The sequence below is a fragment of the Patagioenas fasciata genome, chromosome 2, assembly GCF_037038585.1.
Source record: "Patagioenas fasciata isolate bPatFas1 chromosome 2, bPatFas1.hap1, whole genome shotgun sequence".
In the NCBI taxonomy this organism is placed as follows: Eukaryota; Metazoa; Chordata; class Aves; order Columbiformes; family Columbidae; genus Patagioenas; species Patagioenas fasciata.
The window spans coordinates 101,173,448-101,190,265 of record NC_092521.1 but is presented as its reverse complement, the minus strand read 5'-3'; the positions used below and the strand labels follow the sequence as shown (position 1 = coordinate 101,190,265).

Sequence of the window (16,818 nt, the reverse complement as noted above, 5' to 3'; positions counted from 1 at the left end):
CAAGAGGTAATGGGTCCAAACTGGAACACGAGAGGTTCCACTTAAATATGAGAAGAAACTTCTCAGTGAGGGTAACAGAGCACTGGAACAGGCTGCCCAGGGGGGTTGTGATCTCCTACTCTGGAGACATTCAAAACCCACCTGGACACCTTTCTGTGTAACCTCATCTAGGTGTTCCTGCTCTGGCAGAGGGATTGGACTAGATGATCTTTTGAGGTCCCTTCCAATCCCTAACATTCTGTGATTCTGTGTGTAAGAGGTGACAATGTAGTTCTGCTTCACTGCCCCCTTTCTCTAAGGGAGAAAACTGAGTTTGCATTAAGGTCCGGATGAACCAAAATGCAGAGTGAGATTTTTGGGTGGAGGAGAGGGGGACAATTCAGGCAATTCCTTTTCCTTGGAGAGCTGTTGTATTTCGTGTGTTATCTGCCAAAAGATGTTGTGGTCCTGATCAGCAATTGCAAATGTTTAATAGACTGCGAAGTCAAAATGCTTGTATTGAGGAACCAGTTAGAACTCCCCCTTCTCTTGTTGGCTAGAGCACTGACAAAAGCTGCCCTCTGGAACAGAAAAATATGGCTTTCAGAGTAAGACAATATAGGTATAATACACACATATACATATATATTTATCATACCTGCATATACAGTTCTTAAGGCTGCCATTCCTCATGTAGCTAAGAGGGCCAGTTAGGCTTGAACTGCTGAAAGCCAAGAAATTCCACAGTCATTACCAGCAGTGGTGTCTGCTTGTATTCTCACAAGAATAAGAGGCTTTGTGATATCACTGAAGGACAGAGATTCAGCTAGAAAGCTAATCTTGTGGCTTTATTTTTAACTGCTGGAATCTCATGGCCGGCCATCTTAAATTTCGATGTCTCTTGTGTTTGTGTGATGAAACTTGCATGTGTGGGGAACAGTACAGTATCATGGGGAAGATAAGAGGAGCATTGCATGCACATACTGCAGTGGCGTTTACTGTCTTAACTGTTTAAGAAAGCATGAGGTGTCTGGTAGTTATGTTCTCATCTGTGGATCTGAAGCTGTGCACTGAATTGTGGTGACCCATGGATGCTGTGTCTGAGCTTGATCCTAATATCAGGAAATGCAAGCTAATTTTATAGTGAACACAAGCTCTTCTGTTATGTGGAAATTAAACATCAGTAGATGTGTAGCCACAAAGATACGCAGGAGGTCACAGTGCTGTTTTTGTGCATTCACTGTATCCTCATTTGGTGTGTCCTGTAAGGATACAATGAAAATTGTGCATTCAGTACAAAGTCTACCATTCTGTAGCTTTGGTAACTCATGCTTCCTTAATAAAAATAAATAAATAAATGCTGCCACTCCCCTTCCCCCCAGAAATGTTTGCTATAACTGCTTGGGTTTCTGAACTCAGGACAAGCAATGCTGCAAAAGTCTGGAACATTTGCATGGTCTCTCAGTGTTGTTCTTGGTATTGCTAGAAGTAATCATGTGGTCTCCTCAGTCAACTCTTCTGTAGGATATAGAAGCAGCGACTTGTTTCATTTTAATGGCAGTGAGATAGACCTTGCAGAGGAAAAAGACCCATAAAATAAACAAAAATATTTTTCTGTGATCTGATCAGTGTTAATTCTGACCATGTGATATTCTGATACCAAGCCTGATGCATTTTTCCTTGGGCTAAAGGACTGAAAGTCTCTCTTAGGCATCTAGTCCATTTGACTGCTCTGGGAATGAGGGAAGGTTACAGCAAATGCACAATATCTCAGAAACCCAGAGTTTTGGTAATAACTTTTTTTTTTTTTTTTTTTTTTTTTTTTTTGTGGCTGACAGATTTCCATAGAAACAGGGAAAAGGCTGTGAGTGAAATTATGGTTTTACTGTAATAATAACTTCCTTACCACTCAGTCTGCTGAGGTATTTGGTGTATATGTGTTAACAAAGTGGAAATACTTATTAGGTTGACTGTCCTATCTATGTTCTTCTCATTCTCAAAAGCAGAAGAAACATTTAAAAAACTGTTGAAAGGTGAAATTTATGAAAAAAAATGCTCATCTGCCTCACTTGTTTGGTTTGAAAGTTGTGAAATAAAACACTAAATAAAAATAATCACCTTGAGTAATGCATTAGAATAAATCCGCAGATGATCAGCAGGTGCAGGTATGTGCTAGTGGGTTCAGCTCGAAAGGCTTAAGGAATCTTCTGTTTTCAGCTGGAGATCACTGTCTGCATATCTGAGTGGCAAGATGGATTCACCAAGGGAAGAATCATGCTTGACCAACCTCTTAGTCATTTCATTATAGGAGTCTGGCTTGGTAGATGAGTGGAGAACAGTGGATATTGCCTGATTTGACTTCATTAAGGCTTTTGACACTGTTTCCCTTAATATCCTTGTGGAGAAGCTGTTGAAGTACAGGCTGGATAAGCAGACAGTGAGGTGGACTGAAAACTGGCTGAATGAATGGCTGTGCCCAAAGTGTGATGGTCAGTGGCACAAAGTCTGACTGGAGGCCAGTACTAGAGGTGTACCCCAGGGGTCAGTCCTGGGTTCAGTCCTGTTTGACATCTTCATTAGTGATCTGGGCATTGGGGCAGAGTGTACCCTCAGCATGTTTGCTGACTACACCAAACTGGGAGGAGTGGCAGATATGCCAGAGAGTTGTGCTGCCATTCAGAGGGCCCTCAGGCTGTGACATGGGCTGACAAGACCTTCGTGAAGTTCAGCAAGTGGAAGTGCCTGCCACAAGAGCTGACTTAACTCTGCATGGATTTTAGCATGGCCATACTGTACATTATTCCTTGGTTAGGGGTACCTGCTAGTTGCTGTTTAAAGCCAGAGCAAAACCAGGATCTGGATAACTGCAGACAGAGCATTTCTAGGTTTTGAGGTACAGAAGCCCATGCCTGCAAATATTTCTGGGACATTTCTGCATCTCCAACAAATGAGATTTCCAGGTAGGTGATTTGTTCCGTATCTTCAGCTTGCCTGATCTGTTGTCATCCATCAGGAAGTAATAATAAAGCCTGTATTTAACTTGTCTATTGGCTTTTACTGTGACATTCTAATTAACACTCACATTTGACCTATTTCTTCTTGTGCTGTCTGTTGCAGTGCTCATGGCCACAGCAGGGTACTAAATATTAGAGGAAACCGACATTAAGACCTACAATTTCCATGCAGCTGGTTGAAAAAGTACTTGTTGCTGCCTTCCTGGTGCAGCATGGCATTTGGACCTGGTGTTCTCTGCCTGCTACTGTGGGCAGTAACAGGTAGGAGTTTACTTCTTATGTGTCTGAGTCACACAGAACGAGTGAAGCAAATGCTCCTGGAGTGTGTACGCAGATGTGAATGAAATATGAGTAAGGCAAGAGCTGGGAAATCTTGTGACTCCTCAGTGCGAAAGGTTCTTATAAGATACAGCTTCATAACCAGCAGCTGCTTGCAATGGAGGAAGGTGGTTGTGAGTAGCTGTTTGCAGCCAATTTCAATAAGGCTGTTTCAGGGGAGATGCATGGGGCAAGAGGGGGTTGTGGGAGAGTTCAAAGAGTTTTGCTTCTCTTTCTCTTGCAGGACAGCAATTTAAGAATGATGTATTGATTTTGTTCTAAGCTATTTTTTTTTTTCTGAAGTATCATAAGATGGTTAAATTACAAGAAGCATGAATGCATTTATTTATGTCTCTCATCTCATTATCTGCTCTACAGCCATATGTTATCTTTGAAAGACCACAGGAAGGTCCTGTAAGAGATAGGTAAATTATTTCCATAATCAGACAGATGAAGAATTACGGTAATTCTTAATACTGTGTCTATGTCACAGGGAGAGTTAATGTGGTGCAGGCAGTTTTGACATGGCAACTACGGAACAATATATGCAAATGTGGGGTTAATTTCTTTAAAATACAGTGTTTTAATTATGTCTGTGGAGATACTGGCAGTATCTATATTAGCAGGAATTGAGAAACTAATAATCCTGTAGTATAAACACTGGGTCCCACAGCAAGGAAGACCAGGGACTCAATCCAGCTGGACACAAACCCTTTCCTGAGGCATAAAGAGAGTGATTTTGAGAGCTGCAGAGAGCAGCAGCAGGAATAGAGGCCAAGCTTTCCCTGGTTCCTGAAGAGGGAGAACCTTGAGAATGAGGCGCGGGACTGACCATGCCCAAAAGAAGAAGAAGGAGGAGAAGATGGTGATGACGGGTGTGGTACCGTGGGATGTTTTCCAGAGCTACGTGACACGTAGCGATGACGAGCAGACTGTTTGCCTTCCACAGCTTGTTTTGCTGCCGTGCTTCTTGGGCAGGGATGCACGAGGAGCGCTTTGGTCCCTGCCAGGCGCTTGTGTTGCCCGCAGGGAGAGGTGCCGAGTGGCAGCTGCGGATGTTGCAGCCGGGCTGGAGCCCTTCCAAGCAGGGGCTGTTTTGGTGGAGGGAGGTTTTTGGTTTTGGTAGCTTGGTTGAGGTTGTTGAGGTGGTTGGAGGTGGTTTGTTTGAGGCAGGTTCTTCTTTGAGGGTGGTTGTGGGAGGCTGGGTTGGTGAAGGCTGGTGGGTTTAGGTAGCTTGATGGAGGTGATATTTGGTTGAAGTTGTTTTCCCCTTGGTTGTTTTAGGTGGGGTATGTGAAGTTGTTTTCATTGAGGTTGTTTTCAGTATTTTGTTGGAGGTTGGTGTAGGTGGTTTGGTTGAGGTTGTTTAGATGATTTGAGGTTGGGTGGCTTAGGTTGGTTCTGTTATAAAGCTTCAGTTGCCATGGGGGGACTCGAACCCACGAGCGGAGAGTCTGTTTACCCTTCTCCCACTTCCATGCAGTCATTAGCGGGTCCATCCTGGCTCCCGTGACCGGGACGCAACAGAAGGCTCACTCAGGGTTACTCGATCTACCCCCAAGATGGCTAGCGGCTGACCCCCTTCTGGTGGAGTCAAGTCAGTAGCCCCCTTAGGTAGGTGCCCATTTACAGCAGTATGGGGAATCTGGCCATGCGGAGGCTTCCCTCGCCAGTTGCTGGCCCCCCATGTTACAGGCCCACGTTACAGTAAAACAGCAGCATACCTTATCCGCTTAATTCAAAAAGTCGTCGTCTGCCCCCGCGGTGACCAGCCGGAGTGGAACGGAGCCCCTCTGAAATAAAAGGTTCGGGACACGTCTGGGAGGTCCGTTTCTCTCAGGCGGTCCGCACAGCCGGGCAGAGCTTGTGCCTTCGTGGTCGCCAAAATTGATACGTGGAAGCAACTTTACAACCTATAAAGTCATAAAACTTGACAACGTGCAAGGTTTATAAAGCGGGTGTGTTTATCTGATATCGGGCGCAAGGGGGATCGTTCCACCGTTCATGCGCACCTTCTAACACTATGAGGTGTGTTTAAATACAGCAAGGTGTTAGGTATTCATAATGACCCCAGGAACGCCTATACTTATTCATAACCTTTCCCCGCTTCTTATTAAAATGAGTCCCAGGTCATAATTTGCAAAGTCTCCTCCTAGACAGCTCCCTGTTGCGCCTGCGCAGTGCCATCTGGTGGTCTTGAGGAGGGGTCTTTGGATGAGGGCTCCTTCAGCTTCCTCACAGTGAACTTTTTACCTTTGGCTCATTATGTTGAATTGACTGGGACCCAAGCTGCCAAGTCGATTGAAACCAGGCTGGCACCCCCTTTTGCTCTAAATCTTTGTTATCTTGTCTCCTCAAGTTTACAACTGGGTGCAGTAAAACTTCTTGGCATTCGAGGGAGTTCTGTTTTTCTTAGCATAAGTCTACATAAAGCTCTAAACTAAGCACTTATTGTGTGCCTAAGCCTTAAAGTGGTAGTTTGTTAGTAGGCACCCATGATATGTTTAGTTAACCCTTAAAATGGTAGTTCCCTCTATCATCTCCCCTCCCCCCCATCCCCTGTCTCTCACCCCTTCTCCCCCCCTCTTCCCCCCACCCCCTTCCCCTCTCTCTCCCGCGCTCCCCGCTCTGTCCCCCCTCCCCGTCCTATCCCTCTCTCCTCACTCCCCCTCCCTCCCTCCCTCCCTCTCTCTCCCCCCTCCCTCCTCTTTTCCCTAAAAAACACTTTCAAGGACACAAAACACAATGGATACAAAGTGTTTATTTTTATTTTATTTTAGGTTCTTGAAGGTTGGTTAGTTGCTTGCTGTTGTTGTAGGTTGGGTTAGGTGAGTTGTTCTATGCTGGTTTGGGTGTGCTGTTCTAGCTAAGTTTAGGGCCAGCTCGTGGAGCAGCAGGCACCCAGCCCAAATGGCCCAAAGAAGCCGTGGCAAGGGGCCGTGCTCAGCACTGCAGAGGAAGGCAAAAAACCCCCAGAGACGCTTGCTGTCCCACCTGGGGGAAAAAAAAGCCTTCCTCCCCCCAGCTGCAGGGCACGAGAGGCCATCTTCCTGGTGCTTGAGCAGCAGGCAGGATCCGAGCCAAAAGGGCCCAGAGGAGCTCTGCAAAGTGGTCATGCTCAATGCTGCAGAGGAAGGCAAAAAACCCCCGGGGACCAGTGCCAATCTGCCCCGGGGGAAAAAATTCCTTCCTGACCCCAGTGCTGGCGATCGGCTGTTCCCTGAGCATGTGAGCCAGACCTGGCTCCTTGTCCCACAGGCTGCTCACGCCTCCCAGGACCTGCCCAAGCCCTAGCCTATCCTGTCCTAGCCTAGCCTGTCCTACCTTGCACTGGAGCCATCTCCTGGACTTGGGAGAGTGCCCAAAGGCCTCTCACCTGACGGACCTTGGGGGCAAGAACACTTTGGAAAATCCTGCTTCCAAGTGTCCTGTCAAGAATTCATGAGCAAACCTGGGCAGAGAAAACAAAATGCCAGAGATGAAACTTACTGCACGTAACAAGAGGACACAACAGAGATGACGGAGGAAAACAGCAAGAGGGGAAGGAGAGGAGGAGCAGAGAACACATGAGTAAACGAGACCCTTGAATCTCCCCCAATCAGAGGAGTAAGAGAAGGGTTCCAAAAGACCAGGCTCTGAATACAAAGCATACCTCGTAAGGTTTTGTCTCCAAACTTTTCCTCTTTTGAAGGCAAGGTGCAGATCCCACGCTGTCCTTTGGTCTCCGACGTCCTCCAGCGGCGTCCTTCGGTCCCCGACGGTCTCTGGCGGTCTCCAGTGGGCTTCTGTGCGCACACACACACACAGGCACGCACACATCTGCTTTTTATTTTCTATATCTACACATTTCTATTAACTCTAGAGTCTGTATACACGTCTACAGGGAGAAGGAGAAAAAGTCTGACTTATTTGTGCAATGTGCAAACCTTTTCCCTTGAAGGCAAGCTCCAGCTCCAGCGCTGCCCTTGGGTGTCCTGGCCGTCTGTGGTGGCTCCTGAGGACTCCTCCCGGTGCTCTGGGGCTGCCGACCAGAAGATGGCAGCGACTCTCCTCGCCTCTTCCCCAGGCCCCAGGGCAGAGGAGATGCCCCGGCATGAGGGCCGGGGGTGCGGCTTGGGAAGCCGGGCTCACCTGCGGCTCCAGAGCGGCTGCTGCTCCGGCCCGGCCCGGCCCATCCCATCCCGTCCCGTCCCATGCCCCGGAGGCGGCTAGTGGCGGCTGCGGGGGCGGCGCCGCTTGTGCCCAGGCGCCTGCTTGGGGGCTCTGGGAGAGCCCCCGGCTGTCCTGCGGCGCTTCGGGCACCACGGCGCTGGGGGCTGCCCGCCCATGCTGCTCTTGTGCCCCAGCGGCCCTGCCTGAGGCGGGTCCACGTCCATCGGCTCCGCCTCCTCCCGAGGCGGGTCGATGTCCATGGGCTGCTCCTCCTCCTCCCGGGGTGGGTCAACCTCCATCGGCTCCTCCTCTTGCCTGTGGGCGGTGCTGGTGCTCGCGACAGGCTGCCGCCGTTTCTTGGGCGGCGGAGCCATGGGCCGGGGGGTCCGTGAGCCTCCTCTTCTCTCTTCTGCTCGCTGCGGCCTCTTCTCTCCGAGCGCTGGCGCGGCTGGCACGGCTGTGCTCCAACTGCCACAACAGAGGCTCGCGGCGTCCCCAGCGAACGCTGCGGTGGCCGGCATGGCGGCCCGCAGGGCCACGAGGGCCCCGTCGCGGGGCCATTTTGCTCTGCAGTGCTGTCAGTGCTTGCATTTGGTTTGCCTCGCCTCGGATGGAGCCAGCTCCTTTGCCTTTTGTCTTGAGGAAAGACCGACAGCCGCACATCTTTTGACAATATCTTTTACCAGCACGACAAACCTGGCACTTGTATTGCACAATTATCCTGTGCTAAGGGATTCTGCTGTTTCTTTAGTGCTGTAGGATGAAGAATGCAAAAGGTGTTTGAAGAGACAGTGCTCGTTCCCGCGTTTACCGGCACACGGGGCGGGGCCGAGGAGCGACGGCTCTGCCATCCGCTCGTCGTGGCTGCTGGCTCGGTCTTTGCGGGAGGCGGTAGCGATTGCTCGGGTCTGTGTCCAGCATGGCGGCCAAGGCGAGCGACAGCCCCTCTCAGCTGCTGCTGCCGCTCGGTAAGCGGCGCCGCGACGCTTCCGCGCTCTCCCGGTGCCCGGGCGGGGCTGCGCTGGGGCCCGGCCTGTGCCCGGCGGGCGGGCGGGCGGGCGGGCGGAGAGGGCGAGGCCGCTTGCGGCACGCGTGGATGGCGCGCTCGGCGCCGCCGCTTGGCGGGCAGCTGGAGCGGGGGAAGCGGCTGTGCCCGCCGGGTCCGGCGGTGTCGGCCGGTGCGGGAAAATCCCGTCGAAGAGGTTACAGGCTTGTGAGTATTATTTCTGCTTGTTGTTGCTGTTTCATTTTGTGTTTCTTGAGGGAAAACTTGCTGTAAGGTCTGTAAGCAAAACGTGTTTGTTTTTTTGGAATGTTTGCCAGCTGAGTAGTTTCTGCCTTGGACTGAATCCTTGGGGGTGATCTGTTCGGGGCAGCCCTGTCATAGAGTAGCAGTTGCGTGACCGATCCTTGTCATCGGGTTCCTACCTGGTAGCCTTGATTTGGCGTGGGTTGTTGTGTTGAACTTCTCCGTAGTGAGTTTGGTTTTCCATTTCCTGAAGGTCTAGGCAAAGATTAAACAAATGAGTGGACTTAAAGAGAAGTATTTATTATTTGGTCATGCCATGTTGCTCTTTGAAACCTGTTTTGATTCTTGGTGATATTCAAGAAATTGCCGCGACTCAGAGGGCAAATCTTGATGTGCTGAGCAGAAGAGTGCAATGGATCTTTTTGCTTGCCAGGTAGCTTTCCTGACCCATGTGGCCAGTTGATCAAGATTCCACTGCACGCCTGAGGGAGTGAGAAAGTTCCTCTCCCTCCTATAATAATGACCGTGATGCTAATGGGATGAAATACTCTTCTTGATCAGCCTGGATGTCAGTCAAGCTCTGTCCCATCTCTGCCCCCCTTCCTCGACAGGTCCCATCCCTGGGCAGAGCAGTCAGAATGTCCTTGGCTCTCAGACCAGAGCAATTACAAGCATTAGTTCTGTGCTGGGGTGTTAGCTCTTGTTCTCAAACTAATTCCAAATAATGAGCGTGCGAGCTGTGAAAAAGAAAGGTTTCTAACTGCCTGAAGAAAATCAGTTTGCTTTCGGTGAAAACAGCACAATTTCTTTCAGGTATGGAGCCCTCAGGGCTCTGTCAGGGCTTGCTTTTCTCCTCTGCCTTCTTTTCCCTTCCCTTCCCTTCCCCCTTCCCTCTCCCTTCCTTCACTCTTCCCTAAAAACCACTTCCCAGGACACAAAACGCAATGGATACAAGTGTTTCTATTTTATTCTGGTTGATTTTATTTTTTAATGTACTTCCTTTGATGTTATTTGATGTCATTTCTGTTTCTCACTCTGTTTCAGAGCCAGTGCTCACAATCCTTAACGCAAGCCCACGTGTAGCCAGGAGCAGGCTGCTGCGTTCTTCACTTTAGCTTGAACAAACAGCCCTTGCAGGCTGGCAAAGGCAAGTCCCAGAGCTGCAGAGAGCAGCAGCAGGAATAGAGGCCAAGCTTTCCCTGGTTCCTGAAGAGGGAGAACCTTGAGAATGAGGCGCGGGACTGACCACGCACAAAAGAAGAGGTATGTGGTACTGTGGGATCTTTTCCAAAGCATCACATGTAGCGATGACAAGCAGGTGTTTTGCCTTCCACAGCTTGTTTTGCTGCTGTGCTTCTTGGGCAGGGATGCACGAGAAGCGCTCTGGTCCCGGCCAGGCGCTGGTGTTGCCCGCAGGGAGAGGTGCCGAGTGGCAGCTGCGGATGTTGCTTCCTGTTCCTGACAGGACACCAGTGGCTGTTCCAAAGCACTGGGTCCCCATGCAACACCTCTGCATCCTGTTCCCTGCATCTGCCTTCTTTGTCTGTAACTTGTTTGGGTTTTGCCTGTTTCTTTCTACCTTGTTTGTTTTTTTGTTTTGGTGGTGGTGGTGTTGTTTCTCTTGTTGCTGTTGTTCTGGTTTTGTTGGGGTTTTTTAAGTTTGTTTAGTTTGGTTGGTGTAGGTCAGTTTCTATGAGTTGGTTTTGGTAGGCTTTTTGAGACTGGTTGTTCGAAGGTGGTTGTTTGACGCTGTATTACGTTGTTGGTAGGTTGTGTGTTCGTAGGTCACTGAAGGCTGGTTGTTTTAGGTTAAGGTTTGTTAAGTTTGGTTTAGGTTGGCGGTCTTAGCTGCTTGTTTCAGGTTTGATGGTTTAGCTTGGTTTGGGTTGGTTAGTTTAGGTGGGCGGGTTCAGGTTGTTTGATGTGATGTTCTTAGCGCTGCTCTGTGTGGTTTAGCTGAGGAGGTTTCTTTTTCTCGGTTTTGCTGGGTTCTTTGGTTGGTGCTGTTTTCTGAGGATTCTTTAGCACTGGCTGTGTTAGTTTGGTTTAGGTTTCTGGTTTTAGTAGCTCGGTTCAGTTTGTTGCGGTCGTTTGAGGTTGGTTTGAGGCAGGTTCTTTGAGGGTGGTTGTGAGAGGCTGGTTGTTGAAGGCTGGTGGGTTCAGGTTGCTTGATGCAGGTGATTTTTGGTTGAAGTTGTCTTCCGTCGGTTGCTGTAGGTGGCGTATCTGAAGCTGTTTTCATTGAGGCTGTTTTCTGTAGTTTGGTTGAGGTTTGTTTAGATGATTTTAAGTTGGGGGTGGGTGGGTGGGTTGGTTGGTTGGTTATTTGAGGTTGTTTCTTTTCAGTAAGCAGCTTAGGTGGGTTGGTGGGTGTCTGTGTTTTTAGGTAGGTTGGTTTAGGCAGGTTTGGTTTACATTGTTTAGGTCGCTTGAAGGGTTTCTGTTAAGGTTGGTTCAGGTTGTTTGGTTTAGGTTGGTTTAGTTATTTCCTGGTAGGTTGTTTAGGGCAGTGTTATGCACGGTGCATGTTTTGCAGATGGGTTCCTTCAGGCTGGGGTGGCTTAGATTGGTTGTTGAGGGTGCTTTAGGTGGTTTGGTTAGATGTACATTGTGTTTAGTTGGTTTTCGGTTGTGTCTGGATGCTTTGGATGTGAGTGCAATCTCGCTGGGACACGTGTCCCCCCACTAATCACCAGGCTCGATTGGGCTGTTTCTGCTGTCTCGGCAGACGTCCCCTTCCTCCTTCCCTGCTCCACGTGTTTCCCTGCCTTGCTCAAAGAGGACGACGTTCCCGGCTAGAGGCGAACCATAGCTAGGTCAAGGGTATACGGTAGCTGCGCTGTGCTTGAGGACCTCCAAACAAGCTCAGGGTCCGTTAGGAGGAGAACCTGGGGTAGTCAGGCTTCCAAGACTGCAGGCACATCCAAGTGAGACACTGCCTGGGGTAGGGTGGCTGGTGGTTGGGTTTTTGTTGTTGAGGTTTTTTAGGGTGTTTTAGCTTTGTTGTTGAAGTTGAGTTGATCTAGATTGGTTTTTAGCTTGGTCGTTGTAGGCTGGTTTCAGTGGTTCTATTTAGCTTTGGGTTGTTTGCTTTAGGTCATTTTGGTCAGGTTATGTCATTTGGTTTTGTATTTTTGAGGTTGGTTTAGATCGGTCGCTTTAGGTAGTTTTATCCTTTATTAGATTGGTTTTAAGTTGTTTGAGATTGTTTAATGGTTATTTTAGGTTAAGATTGGTTGGTTTCAGTTTGTTTAGCTTGTTTGGTTCTAGGTTGCTTCAGGTTGGTTGAGAAATGCCGGTTTATGTAGTTTTAGATTGTTTTAGGTAGGATTTTTTTAGATCATTTGGTTTAGATAGGTTTGTTTTAGGATTGTTTAGGTTGGTTTATTTTGTTTGGTTTAGGTAATTTGTTGTAGATTGTTTAAGGTTCTGTTTAGGTTGTTGGTGGCTGATTGAAGTTTTTTAAGGCAGATTGGTTTAGCTTCTTGTCGAGGGTTATGATTGCGGGGTGACAATCAAACCCTGGCAGATGTATTGTTAACCTCCTCTCCCCCCCACTTCCCCCTTTTGCCCCTCCCTCTCCCCCCTTCCCACTCAGGACAGGCGATCGGGAGGGAAAGAAGGACAGAGAGAAGAGAGTTGGAAAAGTTAAAGATGTTTTACTAATGCTACTAATAAGAATAGAGAAAATAATACAAAATATACAAAACCAATCTTGTAAGTCTCAGCAACTGCAGAGCCAGCACCCAAAGTCCTGGATTAGACTCTGTAGCCAACCGGAGCTGGATTCAGTCTCTCACTAGGCCTCAGTTCGCAGGGACGACCAGCAAGGTCCTCTCCTAATGTCAGCCATGAGGAAAAAAAGGGAAAGAGACAAAAGGGACGAGATCCTCGTGATCTCCCACTTTTACATGAAGTATTCACGTGAATGGAATGTTATACACCGTTGGTCAGTCTCTCGGTCACCAGTTTCTCGTTGCCCCTCTCGCGAGATGTCCATCCGTGCTTATCAATAAGTTTGCATTCCCTTGCTAGGTTTAACCAAAACATGTGTCGGGTTCTCCAGGAAAATGCAGCTAATATGAAGGCTTTAGCTGACAGGCAAATTCACTAAAAAAGAAACTTGTTTTTAACAAAACCAGGACATTCCACCCCTTATAATATGGCATTCACTGAATACTTAAACCTTATCAATTCAATCTATCAATACAATCTAATTAATCACTACTACTATATATATATATATGTACATATATACACAGGAGTAATTAATCAGTGGACCATCCTTTGAAAAGTTCATTAAGGTCTTTTTGTCACAACAGTCTCCCAGGGCAGGAAAAATCGTACAAGTGCATCTCATGACCACTGTTTGTGGGTTAAGGACACCAACTTCGAAGAAGGTGTCGGGCGCCACTCGAAGAAGCTAGCTCTAGTTTCATCACCATTGTCTTGATCTGAAAGACACTTATTAAACATTGTTAGTGCGGCAATTCACATCATACAGTTCAGCATTGCATATTTTCACCTAAAATCAAATCTCCTTGAGGTACACACCGAACTTCTCCATCCTTAAGCATCACCCACCAGGTGCTGCCAGGTCCCTGGGCAAAAACAATCCCACGAATAGGTTTGCCTTTGCCTGAGGCAGGAGTAACCCAGACTGCCTTTCCTAAGATATTTTTCATGTGTACTACAGGGACTTTATCTCCTTCTACAGTCCGTAGAATTTCTGATTGGGCAGGCCCGGCTCGATTGGTTGATCCCCTAGTGTTGACCAACCAAGTGGCTTTTGCTAAATGTGAATCCCAGTTTTTAAAGGTTCCACCACCAAGTGCCTTTAGTGTAGTTTTTAACAAACCATTGTACCTTTCAATTTTCCCAGAGGCTGGTGCATGATATGGAATATGATATACCCACTCAATACCATGTTCTTTGGCCCAATTGTCTATAATACTGTTTTTGAGATGAGTACCATTGTCTGATTCAATTCTTTCTGGCGTACCGTGCCGCCAGAGGACTTGCTTCTCAAGGCCCAAGATAGTATTTCGGGCTGTAGCATGAGGTACGGCATATGTTTCCAAGCATCCAGTGGTTGCTTCCACCATTGTAAGTACATAGCGCTTACCTTGACGTGTTTGTGGAAGTGTAATATAATCAATCTGCCAAGCTTCTCCATACTTATACTTTAACCATCGCCCCCCATACCATACAGGTTTTAACCGTTTTGCTTGTTTGATTTCGGCGCAAGTTTCACATTCATGAATAACCTGTGAAATAGTGTCCATAGTTAAATCCACCCCTCGATCACGAGCCCATTTGTATGTTGCATCTCTACCTTGATGCCCTGAAGCATCATGGGCCCACCGAGCTAGGAAAAGTTCACCTTTATGTTGCCAGTCCAAGTCCACCTCAGCTACTTTAATCTTAGCAGCTTGGTCTGCTTGTTGGTTGTTTAGATGTTCCTCGGTGGCTCGACTTTTAGGCACATGAGCATCTACATGACGAACTTTCACAGGCAGGCTCTCTAGCCGAGCAGCAATGTCTTGCCACAGTGTGGCAGCCCAAATGGGCTTACCTCTGCGTTGCCAGTTGCTTTTCTTCCATTGCTGTAGCCACCCCCACAAGGCATTTGCTACCATCCATGAGTCAGTATAGAGATAAAGTATTGGCCACTTCTCTCGTTCAGCAATGTCCAAAGCCAGCTGGATGGCTTTCACTTCTGCAAACTGACTGGATTCACCTTGTCCTTCAGTGGCTTCTGTAACTTGTCGTGTGGGACTCCACACAGCAGCTTTCCACCTTCGATGTTTTCCTACAAGACGACAGGATCCATCTGTGAACAGTGCATACTGCTTATCAGTCTCTGAAAGCGTATTATATGGTGGTGCTTCTTCAGCACGTTTTACTTCCTCCTCATCTGGAGACATCCCAAAGTCTTTGCTTTCTGGCCAGTCTGTAATCACTTCTAATATCCCTGGACGGTTGGGACTTCCAATTCGAGCTCGTTGCGTGATCAGTGCAATCCATTTACTCCATGTAACTTCGGTTGCATGATGTGGAGAGGGAACCGTCCCTTTGAACATCCAGCTCAGCACCGGCAGTCGAGGTGCCAGGAGGAGCTGTGCTTCAGTGCCGATCACTTCTGAAGCAGCTCGAACTCCTTCATATGCTGCTAGTATCTCCTTTTCAGTTGGAGTATAGTTGGCCTCAGATCCTTTGTATCCTCGACTCCAAAAACCTAAGGGTCGACCTCGGGTTTCTCCTGGTGCTTTCTGCCAGAGGCTCCAGGTAAGTCCATTATCTCCGGCTGCGGTGTAGAGCACATTTTTAACATCTAGTCCAGTTCGGACTGGTCCAAGGGCCACCGCATGAGTTATCTCACGCTTAATTTGTTCAAAGGCTTGTCGTTGTTCAGGGCCCCACTCAAATTGGTTCTTTTTATGAGTCACTCGATAGAGAGGGCTCACAATGTGGCTGTAGTCAGGAATATGCATTCTCCAAAAACCTACAACGCCCAAGAAAGTCTGTGTCTCCTTCTTATTAGTAGGTGGAGACATTGCTGCAATTTTGTTGATCACATCCATTGGGATCTGACGGCGGCCATCTTGCCATTTTATTCCTAAAAACTGGATCTCTCGTGCAGGTCCCTTGACCTTACTTCGTTTTATGGCAAAACCAGCATCCAAAAGAATATGAATTATTCTCTCACCTTTCTCGAAGACTTCTTTCGCTGTGTCGCCCCATACGATGATGTCATCAATATATTGCAAGTGTTCTGGAGCTTCACCTTGCTCCAGCGTGGTCTGGATCAGTCCATGGCAGATGGTAGGACTGTGTTTCCACCCCTGGGGCAAGCGATTCCATGTGTACTGGATGCCCCTCCAGGTGAAAGCAAACTGCGGCCTGCACTCTGCTGCTACAGGAATAGAGAAAAATGCATTAGCAATGTCAATTGTAGCATACCACTTGGCTGCCTTTGACTCCAGTTCAAATTGCAGTTCTAGCATGTCAGGCACAGCAGCACTCAGTGGTGGTGTAACTTCATTCAGGCCACGATAGTCTACAGTTAGTCTCCACTCATCACTAGACTTACGCACTGGCCAGATTGGGCTGTTAAAAGGTGAGCGAGTCTTACTGATCACACCCTGGCTTTCCAATTGACGGATCAGCTTCTGGATAGGAATCAAAGAGTCTCGATTGGTGCGATATTGCCGGCGATGCACTGTCGTGGTAGCAATTGGCACCTGCTGATCATCAACCATCAGCAGTCCTACAACAGAAGGGTCATCTGAAAGACCAGGCAAATCAGACAGCTGTTCAATTTTCTCAGTGTCCACAGCTGCTATACCAAATGCCCACCTATACCCTTTTGGGTCCTTAAAATACCCTCTCCTGAGGTAGTCTATGCCAAGGATGCACGGAGCATCTGGACCAGTCACAATGGGATGCTTTTGCCAGTTTTTTCCAGTTAGGCTCACTTCAGCCTCTACAACAGCCAGCTCCTGGGATCCCCCAGTCACTCCAACAATATTGATGGATTGCGTTCCTTTATAATTAGAAGGAATTATTGTGCACTGAGCACCAGTGTCCACTAAAGCTTTGTACTCCTGGGGTTGTGTTGTACCAGGCCATAGTATTTGTACAGTCCAATAAACTCTGTTATCCCTTTCCTCCACCTGGTTGGAGGCAGGGCACCTCTAATTCCTGTTTTGCACAGTCTCTGGGTGTGAATTAGAGGTTCCTTCAAGAGCATCAGAATTTCTTCTGCTCCTTTTGTAAACTGGAGCAGCCACCTTCCTAGGAGTTTTTCCTTTTATCTCACGTACTCGTTCTTGAAGTTCTGAGGTAGGCCTTCCATGCCACTTATTCATGTTTTCTCCCTGCTCATGTAGGAAGAACCACAGTGAACCTCTTTTTGTGGGCTGTCTCTGCCCTCTCTCTCGAGATTGGAAACGCCTTCTCCTAACAGCTGAAACATAGGTTTGTGCAGGTCGTGAACGGTACGAGTCTTCTCTGAGCTCTTTGATTTCTTGCAACAGCTTTTCAAACCGGTCATCAGATTTTTCACACAGTTTCTCCACAGCGGAGACACAAGCCCGTAGAGGA

General features: G+C 48.0%; 2 long non-coding RNA genes across 2 annotated transcripts in view; one reads left to right on the top strand and one right to left on the bottom strand.

Annotated features, from left to right (window-relative positions):
- Window positions 1-7,436, bottom strand: part of LOC136098356 (uncharacterized) — a 106,611-nt gene extending 99,175 nt beyond the window's left edge. The window contains exons 1-2 of the long non-coding RNA XR_011737625.1: window positions 7,238-7,436; window positions 6,964-7,096 (exon numbers count right to left, since the gene is read on the bottom strand). This is a non-coding gene — a long non-coding RNA (uncharacterized lncRNA). The remainder of the gene's footprint in view (window positions 1-6,963; window positions 7,097-7,237) is intronic.
- The window catches only part of LOC139827229 (uncharacterized), a 227,958-nt gene that overhangs the window by 57,529 nt on the left and 153,611 nt on the right, over window positions 1-16,818 (top strand). The window lies entirely within an intron of this gene.